Source organism: Chinchilla lanigera, unplaced genomic scaffold (genome assembly GCF_000276665.1).
Source record: "Chinchilla lanigera isolate Chin_1 unplaced genomic scaffold, ChiLan1.0 scaffold00126, whole genome shotgun sequence".
In the NCBI taxonomy this organism is placed as follows: domain Eukaryota; kingdom Metazoa; phylum Chordata; class Mammalia; order Rodentia; family Chinchillidae; genus Chinchilla; species Chinchilla lanigera.
Window position 1 is genome coordinate 1,002,214 of NW_004955527.1, and position 10,273 is coordinate 1,012,486.

Genomic DNA, 10,273 nt, shown 5'->3' on the forward strand with positions numbered 1-10,273 from the left:
TCCTTTCTCTTCTCCTCCTTCTCTCCCTCCCTGTGCCACTAAGAAAGCAGATCTTCTCCTTATGGCCCTGAGCTCAGGCTCGAGAGCTGGGCTCTCTGGACAACGTGAGACCTAACTCTAGGAAGGACCTGAGTTCACCAGGGAGAGACAAACCTGGAGGGCAGAGCTACGCATGCCAAGCCTCACAGACAAGTACTAGAGGCTGCTGTCGGGAGCACTGGAGCCAGGGTGGGCAGGGAGGAGAGGCCACGCGTTAGATGGGGTCTCTGTGGACCACGCAAGGCAGGGCTGCCGAGGGACGCAGAGGAAGACTGAAAATTGCTCTAAGGGTCTGTGCGCGGCGAAATGATCTGGACACGCACATCCATCGTGGGATCAGATGCCTCTGACGTCAGATCCCGCTGCTGACCCGCTCCTGCCCAGGCCCCCAAGGGTCCCTGTGCCCCCACGCTTGCAGCCTTTACATCTCTGCCAAGGTGCCCTTCCTCCTCCCTGCTCCAGTCCCCCGCTCTCGACCGATGATGACAATAATCCTGGGCACGTGACTCTTCCGCCCCTCCCTGGCTTCCCTGCTGGCCTCTTAGTGAATCAGGCGGGAGGAGGCTGTGGGGGGCACAAGGAAAGTCCTTCCTGCCTCAGACGGGGTGCTAAGGGAGCCTGGCTGGGAGCAGGCCACAGGGTCCAGCCCCAGAATGGCACACGTTCATGGGCCCCGAGCCCTGACAGCATCGCACTGGCATCGAAGGCCTCTGGCGTGCACTGGGTTTCCGCCCTGGAGCAGACCCTCACCTGGGGGCCCGCGACACAGAGGCCCGAGGACGGGCTGTGTGCCCTGGAGACTCAGCTGGCACGGCTGGGGACACAGTCAGGACCCTTGGAGCCAGCATCAGTGCTGCCAGCTTCGCCGTTCACCTGACCTCCCTGCCGTTAGAAGCCACACCCACCTGCCCAGCCGCTAGGCTTGCACCTCCCAGGCCCCCAGAGGACCTCAGGCACTGCCCCAGGCCTCAACACGCGCAGGAAGCATAGTTTAGCACAGGCACTGGTGCACAATCACCGTGACAAGCTGACTGGACTCCGCCCCTGCTCCCCGCTGCCAGCAGCTGCTGCCAGCGCCCCCACGTGGGCTCGAGAGGCCGTCACCGCCCTGGCCCCTGCTGAAGCTCTGCGCACATCCCGGTCCTGGTGCTCAGGAAGCTCTTTCTCATTGCAGAGCCCTGTTCATGCTGTTCCCCATGCCGGAAATGCCCTCCCCGCTCCAGTTTCTCCCCCTTGCCCCGCCCCGCCCCACGCAAGTCCCAACCTGGCTGATTGCTGCTCCGGCTCCCAGGCTCCCAGCCTCAGCTTTAGCCGTCAGGAGTTCTGCGGCAGATGCCTTCTCTTGAATCCCACAGCTTCTGTGCTCCCCCCAGGGAGTTGGGAGTCCAGTGGGAAAAAGCGGGGAGAGAGAGGAGGGAGGTAGAAGCCTCAGTCTAGAGCAAGGGGCAGACTCCACAATCAGAATAGTCAAAGTACCGATGACAGCTCACAGTGGCAGGAAGTGAAGTCCAGGATGGTGCGGTTCTTGCCCATGGCTGCTCTGATTGGACCAAGAGCAAAGGTGCTGGTCCTGCTCTGAGAACCCTCAGCCCATGAAAGCCTCTGAGCACTTGCCTCAGAGGAAAAAGGAGCAGCCAGCCATGGTGGCTCAGACCTCTAACTCCAGTACTCTGGGAGGCTGAGGCAGGAAGATTCCAAGTTAGAGGTCAGCCTGGGCAACTGAGAACTTAGTAAGACCTTGTCTGGAAATAAAAGGGCCGAGGGTGTAGCACTTGGTAGAACACTGGGTTTAGGGGAGCAGAGGCAGGAGCAACTTGATGCCTACAGACCACTCTCGGGGTGTGAGTTTGGGAGTGTGGGAAGGGGGCATGTTGAGGCCCCTATGCTCTGCTTAGGACAGCAGCACCAGAACCAGCTGTCTGTGTTCCAGGCACCCAGAGGCCGGGGGTCTTCGTGGCGCCCACCCCAGGCCTGGTGTTTACCGACCGAGTTGGCTGCATCCTGCCTCATCCGGCTGCCCCTTGCAGAGTCACGAGGACGCAGCCTCTCCCTGGCGCTGCTCCTCGCGGCGGCAGTTCCGTAAACCCCGTATTTCACACCACGAGTGGCTGCATTTCAGCGGTGGGTGAAGTGGTTTTATTTTTATCACACATGCAGGCACATAAATATGTACGAGGAGCTCAGAAGCACTTTAGGGTCTCTCCGGAAGGAATGCTCTGTGAGTACGAGGGAGCGTGGTAATTAGTTCATCCGACCACAGACGCCACGGGGGGGGGCGGCGGGTGACGCGCCACATCTGCCACCGTGCCCAGCCACAGTGCCTATGAGCAATGTCTGCCTTCGCAATCCCCGGGAACAGCGCGATGTCTTGGCAAACTTTCCAGAGCAAAACTCAAAAAAAGAAAAAAAAAAAAAAATCTGCGTTTCCACCTTAGCTCTGCCACTTATCAGCTATGTGACCTTGAATATGTTCTTTCCGTGTCTGGGTCTTGGTATCTACATTCATAAAACAGGGTTAATCGTGTCTTCCTTGTGCACTTTCCGGGTTTGTTTTTTTTTTTCTTTTATAGATCAAATATGATGAAGAATTTGAGATGGGCTCTGAAGCGGGAACGTGGCACCGTAAGAGGCTGATTGTCATTCCTCCCCAGCCTCACATCCCGAGCAGGTTAGCGACAGCGCCGGGCCGTGTCCAGTAATGCAGACAATGGATGCAACAGGTGTGCGGCTTCCTCACGCATCCCAGAGAGGCGAGCGCTGTTGCCGACCTCCTGCCCCAGCCGATACTTTACATGCATTCTCGCATTGGAACCCGGCAGGGTCTCGGGGTAGGAAGAAAGTGCAGCCCAGGAGGGTTAAGTGGTGGAGCGGGCGTGAGGGCGGTCACGGTGGAGCTCTCCTCCAGGCGGCCCTGTGCCCCCGCTCTCTCCAGCTGAGCCTCCATCCGCGCCCCTTGGGCCGGGGCTGCGCCGTCCTGTGGTCTGCGGGGCTGCTGGCTGAAGTGTGAGCACAAGGCCTGGCCGATGGCATCTCTGTGTCCTTACAGTCCGGGGCCAGCTTTTATCACCCTCAGGCTGAAGCAGAGAGAGGGTGGCTTTCATCTGCCTGGCCCCAGAGGCAGAGAGACAGAGAGGAGCTGAGAGCTCGGTGGGGAAGTGTCCAGTGGAAGATGATTTCAGAGCCATTACAGCTCTCTGATGGCCAAGGACCAGGGTCAAGGATGTGGAGTGCTAGCCTCTCATCTCTGGACCTCACGCCCTAGGCTTCGGGTGGTCAGGAACAAAGGCAGGTGCTCTCTTCCTGGGGCCAAGTCACCGCAGGAGGCCAGCTGGAAACCCCCTCTCCCCAAGGACGCTCAGGCCCAGGCCCATGGAGGGCATTCAGCAGCTGAGAGGAACTTGGCGCTCCCGTGGAGGTGAAACCAGAAGGGCAAGCACGGGTTTCAAGGACCCAGGACCAGGCTGGGCTGAAGGAGAAAATCAGTGCCCCGGGAGGGAGGGCCCGGGCCCTATGGGGAAGTAGAGGCAGAGCCTGCAGCAGGCAGTGGGTGTGGCCACAGCAGTGGCGATGCATCGCTGTCTTCACTTGTCCGTGAAGGGATCCAGAGGCAGCCAGAGGCGACCCATGTGGAGCCCAGCAGGACTGAACTGGAGATGCGGGCTGACAGCTGTGGAGTCGGAAACCTGCTCTCCCCACTTTGATTTTCCTCTTTATCTCCTCGCTAATTTATTTCCGACTGCAGGACAGCTGGAAGGGGCAGCCTAAGTCAGGCGAGTCACGGGGTGGCAGGGGGAGAGGAGGCACAAGGAGGTGGTTCGCAGGCCAAGGTGGGATGCCGGGGACCTTCCCGCCTGCACAGGTGCCGGTGGCAGGAGTGCCTCCCTTCCTGTCTCTCTTGCTAATTTAATTGTGGTAAGAGATTCCAACCATAAGCGGAACCATCTTAGCCATCTCTGAGGGTACAGCGCAGCAGTGTGAAGTAGATTCCCATCATCACGCAATCAATCTCTAGGACTTTCTCATCTTGCGAAATTGAAACTCCCCATCCCCCACCCCACCCCCGCTGCTCCGGCAACCACCATCCGGTTTCCATTTCCAGATTCCCCCGATAAGTAGTACAATACGGTCTTTATCATTACTGACTGGTTTGTTTCATTTAGCATTATGTCCTCGGGGTTCATTTACTTCGTAGCATGTATCAGAATTGCCTTACTTTTTATGGCTGAATACTATTCCCTTGTACAGGATGTACACGCCATGTTTTGCTCATCCATTCACCTGTCAGTGGGATCCTAGGTTACTTCTGCCTCTGGGCTGTTGTGAACAACACTGCTATGTAAATATCTCTTTTTTTCTTTTTTTCTTCTTTTTGGTCTTTTTGAGACAGGGTCTTGCTATGCAGTTCAGGCTGGCCTTGAGCTCACTTTGTAGCCCAGGCTGGTCTCGAACTCACAATAATCCTCCTGCCTCAGCCTCCCGAGGGCTGGGATTTTAGGCATGTGCCACCATGCCCGGCTAAATGTCTCTTTAATAGCCTGTTCTCAGTCCTTTTTGGTTTTGACATCTTCGCAGAAGTTGGGTGGCTGGACCACAGTAGTGACTGCAAGATGGGAGACTTCCCGGGTAATCTGCACACATGGCAGCAGGAGGCAGATGCTCGTTGACCAAATGGGTGGTGGTGGCTCCCAAATTCTAGACGGGAAATCCCACCAGGGCTCTTGCTCATGATGGAAGCTCAGTGAGTGAACAAGTGAAGGAATGTGCATTCAGCTGCTCTGAGCCGCTTTTCTCCATAAATGAAGACTATCTGGGAAGAGGCAGGGCCAAGGGCATGCACAAACGCTCTCTCCACCCCACTTGATGCAAAGCAAGTGTCAGCAGGGAAGGGAGGCAGATGGAGAGGGCATAGCAGGGTCCTGCCCAGAGAGGAGCTCGGAGACTGGTGGGACGGGGGCGGGGCGGGGGGAGCCACGCCCACTGCCAAGCGCTGTCGGGGAGGTTCAGCGGATTCCTAGGGAAAACAGCCCTTGAAGGCTTCTGGCTGGCAGGAACTTGGAGCTGAGCTTCCCGTCACGTGGCCCAGCACCATGGTCAGAGTAGGCTGCAGGGAGTGAGTCTGTGGGCGAGAGGCAGGTTAAAGCAGGAGAGCGGCACAACATGATATGCATTCGACCATTCAGCAAGGCTGGGGCTGGAACCCAGGCCGTCATGCATGCCAGGCAAGTGCTCTACCACTGCGCCACCCCCAGCCCTGGCGTTTCTAAAAGGCCTTTCTGGCTGCCTCATGAAGAATCAAACGGAGGGGATGAAAGGGGATGAGGCCACCAGGCAGAAGGCCACCGAGAGATGACAGTGGCCGGAACAGAGTGGCTACAGAGATGACCAAGAGGGGACCGGTGGAGGCACCTGAGGCCTCATCCCAGCAAGGAGAAGCTGTGCAGGAGAGGTGTCACCTGGAGAAACAGTCTCTGTCCCAAAGGCAGGTGACAGCCTTGCTGATGGGTCCTTGTGGTAAGGAAAGTGGCCCTGGAGGGGAGGAGCTGGCTCTGGGCTGCAGAGCTCTGTGAAGAGCTCCCAGAGCCGTCCTGCTCAGAGGGAGCCCCAGGCTCATACCCTGAGCAGAAAGGTATTGAGCTTCCCCATCACAGCAGGCCTTGGTCCAGCTGTGAGGGATGCAGTGACGAAGGCACCGACAAAGCTCCTCTCCCTCCTGGCTCTTTCCTCAGGCTAGGAGGGCAGGCGGGCTCCAGTGTGGCTCCAGGCTTCCTCCAGGCCTCTCTCTTCTCTGATGAAGTCAGCTCCCCTGCTGCCAGCAGCCCCACAGAGAGGGAGGACAGGAGCTGAGGGAGGACAACAGCTGGGTGACCTGGGTGAGGACCTGAGCGCTTGGTTCAGCACCATGAGAAATGGCATTGTGCTAACCACTGCAGGAGGGAGTTTGAAGGCGGATCCATCCTCAGGGGAGTCCTGACATTGGCCCAGACCTGGACTGCAGGCTGTGAGATCCCCAAGCAGGGGACTCAGCTAAGCCCCCGCTGGGCCCCTGACTGCTAATTCTCTTGAGACCATAAATGCTGCTTTTTAAAATTTTGGGGGTGACTTGTTTTCTCTCTCTGTTTTTTTCTTTCTTCAGCACTGGGGATTGAAGCCAAGACCTTCACACAGCTATATCCCTAGCCCTTTCTCTTTTTATTTTGGGGCAGAGTTTGCATAAGTCTCTAAATTGCCCAGATTGTGTTTAAACTTGCAGTCCTCCTGCCTCAGCCTCCCAAAGTGCTGGAATTACAGACTTGCGCCACTACACCCTTCAGAATTTGAATCTTGAGCCAAAGAACGAAGGTTCTGTGCTTGACCTAACTTTAGGCAAGTTCCTGAAACTTCTCCTAGGCCCATTCCCGGTAGACTCCAGTTTTAGCAAGAACTCTACTCAACTGGTTTAGGCAGACTTCTCTATCTTCTATATCTGACCACCCTCTGTATCTAATATCTGATTCACTTCCCTGTCCTCTACCAGTCCCCAGGTGATGTCTGGTCACCCAAGCTGCCTTCAGCAAGAATTCTGCAGCTTCCTTTAGCCTCTGGTGTTTCCTCTTGGTAATTTTCCACTCACTGACCCCGTTGCCTGTAAATTCCCACTTGCCGTGCTGTGTGCAGAGCTGAGCCGGCTCTTTGCTAAGCTCTCCCCGCTAGTGCTGTGTCCTGAATCAAATCCGCGTCTACTGCTTCACCGTCCAGGTCTGGTTTTCTTTGATAGGACAGAAATTTAGAGAAGGCAGGTGCCAGAGCAAGCAGCCGACATCTGCTCCAGCTCAGCTGTGGCTAGAAGGGCCTCGGCTTCCAGGAGTCCGGGCTAACCTTGACGCTCTCCTGCCCAGGCCCCGCCCAGCTGGCTTGTGCACTTGCTCACCAGTATGTTGGAGCAGATGCACAAGTCAGAGCCTCTCATAACCTAGGCAGGGGGAGCTGGCTCCAGGGAGGGCTGCCCAGGACCATCCCTTCCCCAGCCTGACTTCCCGGCCAGTGTCCCCCTCCTCTGCGCCTCACATCCAGTCCCTTTGGAAATCACAACTTTCTCTCTTTCTGCTCGTATCTTCTCTGACCTTTCTCTGCCCCACCCCTGAAGTCTGTGTACTAATTAGCTAAGTAATAGCATGGGAAGTCTATGATTCCTCATTAGCTGGGGAGAGGTTCCCTGCTACATGACTGATAGACATCTGCAAGGAAATTAACTCCAATGCAAGGACTCCCTAATCAAGATTAATGAGGGGGTGGGGCAGGGGATCCCAGAACCCACAGTCCTCTGTGAGCCTCTAGGACGGGACGGGGGTGTATGTGCCAAGCATGAGTACTGGGGAGCAGAGAAGTGGAGGTGAGAGGTCACTAGGCTAGTCTCAGGGTTCAAGGTTTTGCTCCCTTCCTTAGGCAAAATATGTCCCTAAGTGAATGCAAGATTTTCAGTCTACTGAGTGCCAAGCTGTGGCATCAAAATGAGCAAGCCAGACTCCTTGCCTAATTAGGTAGGTAATTACAGTGCAGGGAATTGCCAACATTTATTGAGCACTTACTATCTTCTCAGCATCATCCTCAGTACTTAATATGTATTAATGTCTTTAATCTTTACAACACAACTATTATGGGCCACCATTTACCAATAAGGGAACACAGAAGTCCAGCAAATTGGCCAAGGTCTCAGAACTAGTAAGAGCTGGAAGGAGGATGCAGACCCCAGCACTGGTTCCTAAGCAGCATCCCACAGCATCTCAGTGAGCACACAGTGGTAGTGGTGGGTGCAGGTGTGGGGTGTGATGGAGCCCAAGAGAGGGGGCCCTGGAAGCAGCCCAGGCAACAGACAGGGTTTCAGAAAGAAAGAGCCTCTGAGCTGCGTCTCAAAGGAGAAATGGACTCTCACCCAGTGGAGAGCTGACTGATTGATTCATTAATTCACTCACTCTGCACACAAGTGCCCGACCCAGAGGAGAAGCAGGAAACACCAAGCTCAACAAAAACAGGAAGAGAGCTTCCAGTGTAGACGGAGAGGAGAGGCTGACATTGAACAAATACTCACACAAGCTGTTTGTCTGCCCAGGGCTGTGAAATTAGAAGGCACTTCCCCAGGTCTCCTGGAACCCTGCCCCTTGACACCCACCCTGCTCGGCCCCACCCATCATGATCCCGCCTTGGGGCTGGAGAGTGGTGAGGCCCTGCTTTTGGACTCAAAGAATATGGCTGCAGTTCAGCTGGTGAGTGCATATTCATCAGGCAGCTCTCAGGGACATCCAGGGCTTTCGCTTCCCATGCTCCACGTTCCCACGTCCTTCCTGCAGTTAGGAAAAGACCTTGGAGATGCACACTGTTATGGGTAGATCGAGAATGTCCCCCACTAGCCTCCTGTGTCCAGAGGTGAAGTTTTGGGAAGGTGATTAGATCATAGGGACTCCACACTCATCAGTGGGTTGATCCATGGATGAGTGCATAGGTGAAGGCGCTGTTAGGAGCTGGGATCTGGTTGGAGGAGGCGGGTCCCTGGAGGTGAGACCTGGAAGGGTGTGTCTCCCTCCTCAGCTACCCCCTTTTCTCTCTGCCTTCTGGCTTCTACTGTGCCATTTCTGGCTTGGAGCTAGCCTAACATTGGACTAAATCCCTGAAAACCATGAGCCACATTAAACCTCTCCTCCTTTTAGTTTGGGTGTCAGGCACTGGGTCTCAGCATGAGAAAGCTAATACACACACTGTTTTCTTGTCACATCCTACAAAGCATCTGTCTGAGTTACTTTTCTTATTGCTGAGACAAAGTACCCAATACCCAAAGTTAAAGGAGGGAAGTTCGGCTCACAGTTTGTAGAGGTTTCAGTCCATAATCGGCTGGCTCCAAGGCAGGGTGACATATGGCAGAGGGGAATCAAGAGGAGAAACAGTCCATGGCAAAGCAAGGCAGGCAGAAGGCAGCCAGCAGCAAAGTACTGAGGGAGCAGCAAGCAGCAACAGCAGCAAGTGACAGCAGCAGCCCTCTTTCTGTCCCTTGTAGCCTATCGAGACTATCCACCCTTAGAGCAGGTAGCACTCACAGCCAGCGTGGGGCACCCTTAATCCTAGCATCACACCATGAATCAATCCCAGCATCACATCTTTGACCCCAGCATCATACACTCTAGATCCAACCACCTCCATAAAGCCTAGTCTATGACTGCAAGAGGCTTTAGGGGGGTAGGGGGAAATCTAGATACAAACAACGTTCTGCCCATGGCACCCCAGAGACTCGTGCACATCCCTTTATGCAAACGGCATTTAGTCCATCTCTAAGAGTTGTCAAAGTCCTAACAGTTTTAGCACTGCTGAAAAGTCCATGTCCAAAGTCTCTGAGATTTAAGGTAAACTAATTCACTCTTCACTGCCCATGATGAACCACACCACCCCTCCTCCTTGGAGAAGATTCCAGCTACCCTTCCACAAAGACGGTCTTTGATCTTCATTTTCCTCTTCCAGAAGGTGTGAATATCCAGGAGCTCCACGGAACAGACTGAACACAGACTCTGCAGTGGTCTTATCATCCTCAAGTGCTCTGTAACGCAGGCTTAGAGGACAGGTCACGAGGTCCCCTGGAGCACAAGAGATGGATAAAAGCTGTCTCAGACACGGCCTCTCCTCCCTAGTTCTTCGCCTGAAGCAACACCTGTTAATGGCAATGGGCCTTCAGCTGGCATAAGTCCCCCTGACCATTCTCCATGAAGCAGCAAAGCAGGGCAGGCAGCCTCTCCACTCCTCTTTCATGGGACACCATGGACAAGCCAGGTGGGACTTCCATCTCTGATAACCCACGGAAAGCAACTGAACAAGGAGGAGGGAAGCATGGTGCTTCTGAAATGGTCCCCAGCATGCCCCATCATCTGTGTGTGGGGATCTCCTCCCCTTGAGCGTGCGCTTGTCCTGGGGACTCTCTTCTAATGAGTAGTGTGGGGGAAGTGATGTCACTCCTGAGATTACGTCTCGAGGGGCTGCACCTTCATTCCCACTGGCACCGTCTCTGGCCTTGCCCCTGGGGGCTCTGAAGAAGAGATCCTCATGTTGCCAGCAGCCCTGTGTCCGTGCCCTTTGGCAAGGGACTGAGGGAGGCTGCCAGAAAACAGCTCATGAGGAACTTAAGTCCTCAGTCCCAAAGGACAAGCTACTGAATCCTGCCAAGGGCCACTGACACCATCTTCGGGACAGGACTGTCCCTGGCTGAGCCTCCAGGTGG